This window comes from Pinus tabuliformis, chromosome 4_1 (assembly GCF_031772625.1).
Source record: "Pinus tabuliformis cultivar Carrire ecotype Pingquan chromosome 4_1, CPIR1, whole genome shotgun sequence".
Classification (NCBI taxonomy): domain Eukaryota; kingdom Viridiplantae; phylum Streptophyta; class Pinopsida; order Pinales; family Pinaceae; genus Pinus; species Pinus tabuliformis.
The window spans coordinates 49,702,986-49,711,142 of record NC_142303.1 but is presented as its reverse complement, the minus strand read 5'-3'; the positions used below and the strand labels follow the sequence as shown (position 1 = coordinate 49,711,142).

The window sequence follows — 8,157 nt, the reverse complement described above, 5'->3', positions numbered from 1 at the left end:
AGGTGATGTGATTTTAACAGTGATAAGTTTACAGTATAAGTTTATTTGCATTCGGGAATAACAACCAATAATTATTCTCTTCATTATTACCTCGACACCCAATAATCACTTTCTTCACTATTATAAATTATTAACTTGACAATTAAATTATAATAAATTTTCTGACAAGAAACCCGAGAATAAAAATTATTACACCAAATTTTTAAACTTTACACATTTTTTTTATTAAAAACTTTTAAACTAACAAAACTTTTGCCCATCTTTATGACAACATCTTGTCAACCTTTGTTGTGGAGTAAATACAAGAGCCTTGTTTAATGTGCAGAAGTGGAGTGTGCACTTAGGTTACCATAAATGTCGTATGTTGTAGGGCAGCATGGAGAAAATCAAATAAACGAGGAAAGTCCTGCCAATTGTGCCGTGTGTTGTATGGGGCTAGGGGTTAAATTTGACGCCCGTATGTCTGTATTTCTCTTTTTTACCCGTAAAATACGTTTGAGTTTTAAATTTCCACGTTATGAGCAACTTGCCATTAATTTCCAAAAACGTCATATTGACGTGCAGGTTTAAAAATTAAAAGTTTAAATTTTTTTTTTTATAAATTTCTTTTATATATATTTAACCTTATGTCATACAGACCCCACCTAAGGAGGTTATAACTTTTCAATTAAATCAATGTTCAATATGTGGGATTATACATAGCCACCTGGACCTTAAGGGATTAAATTAATTTCATATACTATTTGATGTGAAAACCCCGGTCCCCACATCTCCACCGTCTGTTTGCTCCTTGATCTGATGGTCAGATGGAGATGGAGCTGGTATAACAACTACCCTACCTCGAGGTTTGCAATTCTTTCTGCCATTCTCACTTTTCAACCCGAGGCTTCTACTCTGCAACTCATTCATGGCACCGCTAGGTAGCCTGCTTTCTCTATTTCTCACCAGTTTAGTGTTTTCACCTTCCACCAGATGGTTTTAAAAGGGTTTAATACTTGCTTCATTCTTCCTACTTAGCATCGATTTCTTCCCAACTCAAAATCGGTGTCAGGGTTCCATAGGACAATGAGGTTGTGGATTCTTTCCAGATTTCAGGTATGCTTGCATCCATCATTGCAAATATTTAGTTATTATTACATTTCAAGGTTGGAGAACTAATTGCAAACGCTCTAACATTACAGGATGATTGTCAAGGTTTTCTGCTCCGACTTTTAGGTATTACCCTCTACTTAGGCATAAATTATAATTGTATATAAATCCCCTTATCATTCAAGGTTCTAATTACGGTTAATTCCCTGATTGCAGGTACTCGGACTCCCCTATCTTCTTAAGGTTACTCAAAACCATTCTTACATCGCCATGGTTTTGTTCCTTAACAGGTTCCTCCTTCACCCGTGTTCTCGGTATAAAAGGGGTGGTATGGTGTTTAATTATTTTGTTTCATTTCCATAACCTAAGGGTTGGAACTCTACTCGAATATTATGTAGAAATAAAATCTACGCAGTTTACCTCCTTGGCGCACTGCTCATAACTATAATTTATGAGAGGGTTCTTATCCTTTTAGAGACACAATCTCTGTTTTTTTAAATGTGGCAACAAAACTTACGTATTGATTTTTGTGGAAATGGGTTACTATGTGGTTGCTGGCTTGCCCACAACTCCATCGTCACCGAAAGTTACCTATTGATTGATATATTTTCAAGGTTTCCTTTGATATCACAGTTAATGAAGGTTGTGAACTTTTCTTTTCAAATATATGTTATGATAATGCTTGCAATTTTTCTCGAGTTTCATGGTCTTGATTATTTGTATTCTTAATGCATAAGTTGTTAAATTCCCTTACCCAGGCGCAGTCTAAAGGGTTTGTTATGAATCCACAGGTTAATTTAATCGATACAGGCTAGTTTTACTATTGTTTTCTAATTTACATGACTATATATTGTCGTTATTTTACAACTACCAATATTTATGTGCTTCCATCAGGTTCCTTTCTTCGATGATTTCTTTTGGGTTATTTATTTTCCGTTATATATGAACACCATCCTGGTTGCAGGGTCACTGGCATTGTTGTCGGTCTCCTCTGTAGCCCAGGGATGAGGTAAAGGGATTTCACTATTGGACTGTCCACAAAGGTCTCCAGAGCTTTGGCCTGGACTAGCCAATCATCTTTTCCTATACGTCTGTCTTTTTTTTAAGAAAAATGCAGGAGATAAATATTGTTACAGGAGAGTAGGTTAAGTTAAATATTTTCTTTTACTTTCTTATATTTAAATCATCTGTTTATTCTGTAAAGGAATTTGATGAAAATTATGTCAAGAATAATTAATCATTCCTGCAAACTGTGTGGCATTTCTATGTAGTTACAATATTATATCAATTTACAGATTGTTTATTAATTCTTTCTATGTATTCTTACTTATCTTTACTATTCGAAATTTATTCTTAGATATCGTAATCATACTGTACAATTACTTTCCTTTTTAAGGCATGTAGTCTATTAAAATGTATAGGAAACATGCACTCACTTCTATTTACTCTTCGGGAAAACCACTATTTTGTAAAAACAAATAAAGACAATTTAATAATTACCGAATTATAAATATACTTATTTGTTCCTTATCAATTAAGAAGTCTCTCCTCCCAACTGTGAGGCTGGAAATGATGTCCAATCTCCCCTTGAGTTTCCACTCGGCCATACAGTATAGGTTTCAATCAAAATTGTTTAGTCTCCAAACCTCAAGACCCCTGGTCCAGTTTAGAGACCCATTCTTCAAGGGTTCTATGGCCAACCCCTGGTCCAGTTTAGAGACCCAACTTCAAGGATTCTTCAAGGGTTCTATTGGTCAAGTCTATCTCATGAACTCCTCAGAAACAACAATATTATTCTCACCTGCACAACATTCTGTACAATTTGAAATTAGATGAAACTTGTACAAATAAATTTTAAAAGTCATATGATGGGCAGTTTAAAAATAAAAACGTCATAAAAAAATTCCTTGACGGGTAGGATCACCCGTCAAATTTAACCCCTGTATGGGGCAGCAGGGCAGCATGGAGAATATCCAAAAAGTAAAGCCATGTGTTGTGTTGCTGTGCCAGTTGTGTTGTGCTGCTGTGCCAGTTGAGCGTGGTGCTTGTCCTAGTAAATTGCATTACATCTCTGGTTCGGATGTTAGCTTGCAGCATGGAGTACAGTACATCGACAAGAGCCTCCAGTGGCAAGTAACATCAATATGATTATTTATTTATAATACTATGCCCATCGATTTCCTTTGTCCAGCTGAATGCTTACAGGTAGGTTACCCATATGCTACGTCCCAAACGTCAATTCCCAATTTGGTGGTATTGACTATTGCTCATCGATAAGTACGTGATTAGGTTTAAACTACGTTTACAAATACATAGAATAACTTGCAGTGCTAAGTTGATTTGACGAGGAATTTTTAATGGTTCACTTGATGATTTTTTTGTTTGGGTGGGTTTGTGGCGAGGAAACCATGTTCAGCCATGTTAGGGAGATTTTAGAAACTCTTTGGGCTTCAGATATTAAGTTGGTTCTAGAACTCGAACGGTTATAAAGATAGCTGTGTCAGATCACGTCAAAACAATGTTTTCAAACACTTTCAAATGTTAGATTCAAAGATAGGACATTAAATGCTAGAGAAATAATACAAGTCAAAGATGGTAGTCAATTTCAACTATATTTTTAAATTGGGTTATTTTAGTGGGCACTTTTATCCCATACTCGAGACATATAAAAAGTATTAATGAAACCTACAAAAGAATGTCTAGATGAAACTTGCATAGCAATCTTTGGCATTGAGAAATGAGTATCGAGAAGAGTATTAATGTCACATACAAAAGAATGTCTACTCATGAAACTGCCATACCAATCCTTGGCATCAAGGAATAAGTATCAAGAAGGTTATTGAGGGTGAAAGTGGAATCGAGGAATAAGTATCAAGAAGGTTATTTTGAGGGTGAAACTCTTTAACCTTCTAGATTATAAAAGGAAAGTACATTGTACAAAACTAATTGAATTCAATTGCATTGATGAAAACATATTAATATTTTTATTTAAATTCAAAGTGTCATCAACCAGTATAAATATGAAGAATTTTCATTTATAAGAAATATAATTTTCATCACTAATAGGTAGCAATGAATACTATACTTATGACAAAGTTTTGAAATGCAAAAGCTTATTAAGAATAATGAATATCAATTGATACAAAGTATAGGAGATAATGCATATTTAGCTAGTTATTTTTTGGGAAAGTATTCAAGAAAGTCATAAAGAAAATAATGCGAACATTTTTGCAATATAATTTTTTATGGATCAATTTGTGGAAGGAACAAAAGTTGCTAGTTTTATTTCACATTTCAAATGGATAGTAAATAACCTTCTATATGACTAAACTACTAATTTTTTGCATCAATTTTATATAATCTCTAGTAGTATTAAGTTTAAGAAGTCCATGTGATTTGAAACATCTTTACCAAGCATAGAATGCACCCCATAATAGCATCATTGTTTAAAGTTTTTTTCTTGGAGAAAATGACCCTATAGCATTTTCCATGTGTACTCTTCATCTCTTCCTAGTAATAGTTATGCAAAACAATGCACTCATTATGAAGGAATTCAGGAGCTTCCCAACCACTAGCCCAATGTCACAACCCTATGGAGACCTACATGAATCAAGGCACACAATGGAATCCCAGGGTGTGTGACGCGAATGTTCTTTATTTCTAAGGGCTCGCCCAGCTTGAACTTACTTGAACTTGGACTAGGCCTACTCTTTTCCTTAGTTAAGTGTATGTGGAATTATTAGTTAGATAACTAAATTCACTTTACATGTACAACTACAATAAACTCCAATGTGTACTTCCAAACACAATTATAAAACACAATAGAGTCTAGGTGGCTCTCTGACATTAATAATTGAATCAATATATTGTAATGACAATGCTTTACAATAAAACAACTCACTGGCTTTTTATATCCAAGATTGTTGGAACTCATCCACAAATGCAAGAGAAATTGATAAGTATGAGATGCAAATATTATTCATATGATACACATAAATACAACATATTACGACCCTTGGTTTCATATTCAAGAGTTCCCTTGGATTCTTAATGGCTATTCAAATTCAATTGTGGCTTTTCACCTTCCTCACAAATGAATAATTTAATTTACATAATCCATGAGGATTATATTTCCAACATTCTATCTCCCCCCCCCCCCCCCCCCCCCCCCCCCCCCCCCCCCCCCCACTCCTCCCCCTTAATCCGAAGAGGTGTATGTCAGTCGAAGGAGAGAGCTGAAATATGGAGCTGGATAACAAAAAATGACTAGATATTCTCATTAAATATGGTGGTTTATGGAAAACCACAAACTAAATCGGGTAGCAGAAGATGAAGTCTTCTATTGGTGGTGGTTTAAGGAAGACCACAAACCAAAAGAGTAGTATATGTTGAAGTCTTCTACTAGTAGTGGTTTAAGGGTAACCACCAACTTTGGAACCTAGTTCGAAGCAGTTCTTGGAGTAATTCCAAATCTAGCTAGAAGTTGATGTTTCCTGCTAAATGGAAGTTCTCTCTGATTATGCTTTAAAGATGACCTCAAGCTATTGAAATGGTGGTTTGAAAATGACCACAAATTGTTGTCTAACAGAGGTAATAAGTCTTCCGCTAAGTGGTGGTTTAAGGAGAACCACAAACCAAATGGTGCTCATGTAATATGAGTCTGTCTATGGCTATTTTTTACTGTAGATGTAGGCTACGATTGTTGTCTCTAGTTATGGATGTGGCTCAGGATCACCTGATATAACTTCAAAACTGTTACCTAATTATCGATTTCCCCTTCTGCAAAATATAAGGCGAGAACATGAAAACAATTCCATTGCAAGATGTTAAAATACTCGAGAATGAATTATATGACATGACTAACATATCTTCTTGGTTGTTAAAGACCATTTCCAATAAGTGTTTCATCCAAGGTGACTCTTTACTCTTGTAGGATTCTTGTAGCTATAACATCTCTATAAATGACGATTATAGTTTCCATAATTCTCACAAGGTTGAAGATAAAACATGATCTTTCATGTGGTCAACTCGATGGCAATGCTGGCATTTGAGAATCTAATGTTGAAGTGGAAGACGTGAAAATGAGGTTTCCTAAAGAAACCCAACTCTTTGAAACTAGATTGGTTTGGAGTAGTATGGAATGTGAAAGGTCACTTTCTTTTCATATTACAGACTGGTTATGTGCTTGTTCTCAATAACTTCTTCCCAAGCATTGATGATGGGATTGGAAAGTACATGCTAAACTTTTGCATCTTCATTTGAATCTTCTCGTGAGGAGGCACCACTAATATAATCAAGTGTTTAATGCTTATGAGAACCAATCTCAAACAAGTAATTGTTTTGAACAAGAAATAATGTAGAATGTTCTCTTCTGCTATAATTCATATAATTAGATTTGTGATTCAGGTTGAAAAAACTTGATTTTGTTCTGTGAATCTTATAAATAGAATAGAATATTTGTGAGTCTATTTACCAATTATGACTATGTCATAAAAAATAGAGACAATTATAGTGTCCAATAACTCTAATACCTTATTAATTTGAGCCATTTTCTCAATAACTCAGGAAAAATAAATGAAGGGTGCCAACTTCTATTGAAAATGCACCCATTTACAATGCTTCAACTTATTAAGTTACATAGTATTGAAATATGAATGCAACCTCCATTTAGACATAATATTTAGGAATTTCCTTAATATTTCTTGCCATCTATAAGATTCATGTTCATTTTTTATGACTTGCAACCAAAGCAATGTTTAGTTAAAGCTTTAATATAACTCTTTGTTAAAATATAATAGTCGAGTAACCAGAGACCGAATGTAAATTGTTGTTTTAATTCATTCTAGATGCAAATAAGGAAGTATATGTAAAATACTGTATTCCCACTATGATGGATTACATTGGACAATGCTCTCGACTGCTATTGGAAAATAGAAAAAAAAAAAAATATCAAGGAACCATGTTGTAGAAGGGATTCAAGCCAAGCTCAAGCACATTTAAATTTATTTGGGAATTGAGATATGTAATTGCAATGATAAAACAAAAGGCAATAAAAAAACCAGTGCTTCTTGAAGAATTCATGAACCAGTTATTCTTGAAGAATTCTTACACCCTCGATGTTCTACAAAAGGTCCTTTACTAGTGGGTATGCATTTGAATAAGGTATTGTTATGCTAATTGCTAAAAGAAATAGATACACGAAGGAATATCACTTTGATCCACGTAATTCAAAGATATGAAGAGGTCCAACCAATACCAGTAGGGAATTTATTGCATTGAGAGGTGCATTCTATAACATAGTATGAGGGTGATGTGTGATTCTGTGTGTGCTCAACATGAAGTTGACATGTGTCCTTTTAAAATTAATATATATATATATATATATATATATATATATATATATATATATATAGTTAATAAGAAAACGTGAAAAAAAAAAATACTTAGTCTATAATGTCCTACAATTACATAAGAATATAAATAGTACGCGCTAACAATTTAGAACAAAATTAACTAATAAATATTAAAACTGTAATACTCATCGTTTAATATTTAATTCAATATTTAAGCACGACCTTTGGAGTTTTAGCTTTACCATTTTTATTCTTCGAATTGAATAGTTAGCAAATATGGTAGATCATTACTACAACCAAGGCTACACCCAAGTTGTGGCTAGTGATTATAATACTGATTTATTTTCCCTCATACAATGGTACCAATATTCTAACCAGGCTCATGGTGTAATCTAAAGTGTTATATCCTTTGGGAAAAGGTGTATTTATTTACCTAAAGGCACAGTTAGAGATCGAGCTCCCGCATGTCATCAATGACAGGTATATAAGGAGTAGAGGTGGAATTTGAGCCAGGTTGAGAACCATAACCATAGACTTTTCAAAATCTATGGTCATAAAATTTTCTGAGCTTTTTTATTGAATTCCTCAAATGATGACATTCACACCTCCATGTTTAATCCATAGAAAACAATGTCTTATATTGGTGCCCACACCTCAAAAGATTGAGTTCGTAAACAAAGAGATTTAACCTTGCTATTCTAGAAATCTATAACAA

At 33.9% G+C, this 8,157-nt stretch overlaps 1 long non-coding RNA gene across 1 annotated transcript; it reads left to right on the top strand.

Moving 5' to 3' along the window:
- Window positions 1-785: 785 nt before the first annotated feature.
- Window positions 786-1,832, top strand: LOC149174109 (uncharacterized). The gene is made up of 3 exons (XR_016258470.1): window positions 786-1,095; window positions 1,182-1,215; window positions 1,306-1,832. It is a non-coding gene; the product is annotated as an uncharacterized LOC149174109 (long non-coding RNA).
- Window positions 1,833-8,157: the final 6,325 nt, after the last annotated feature.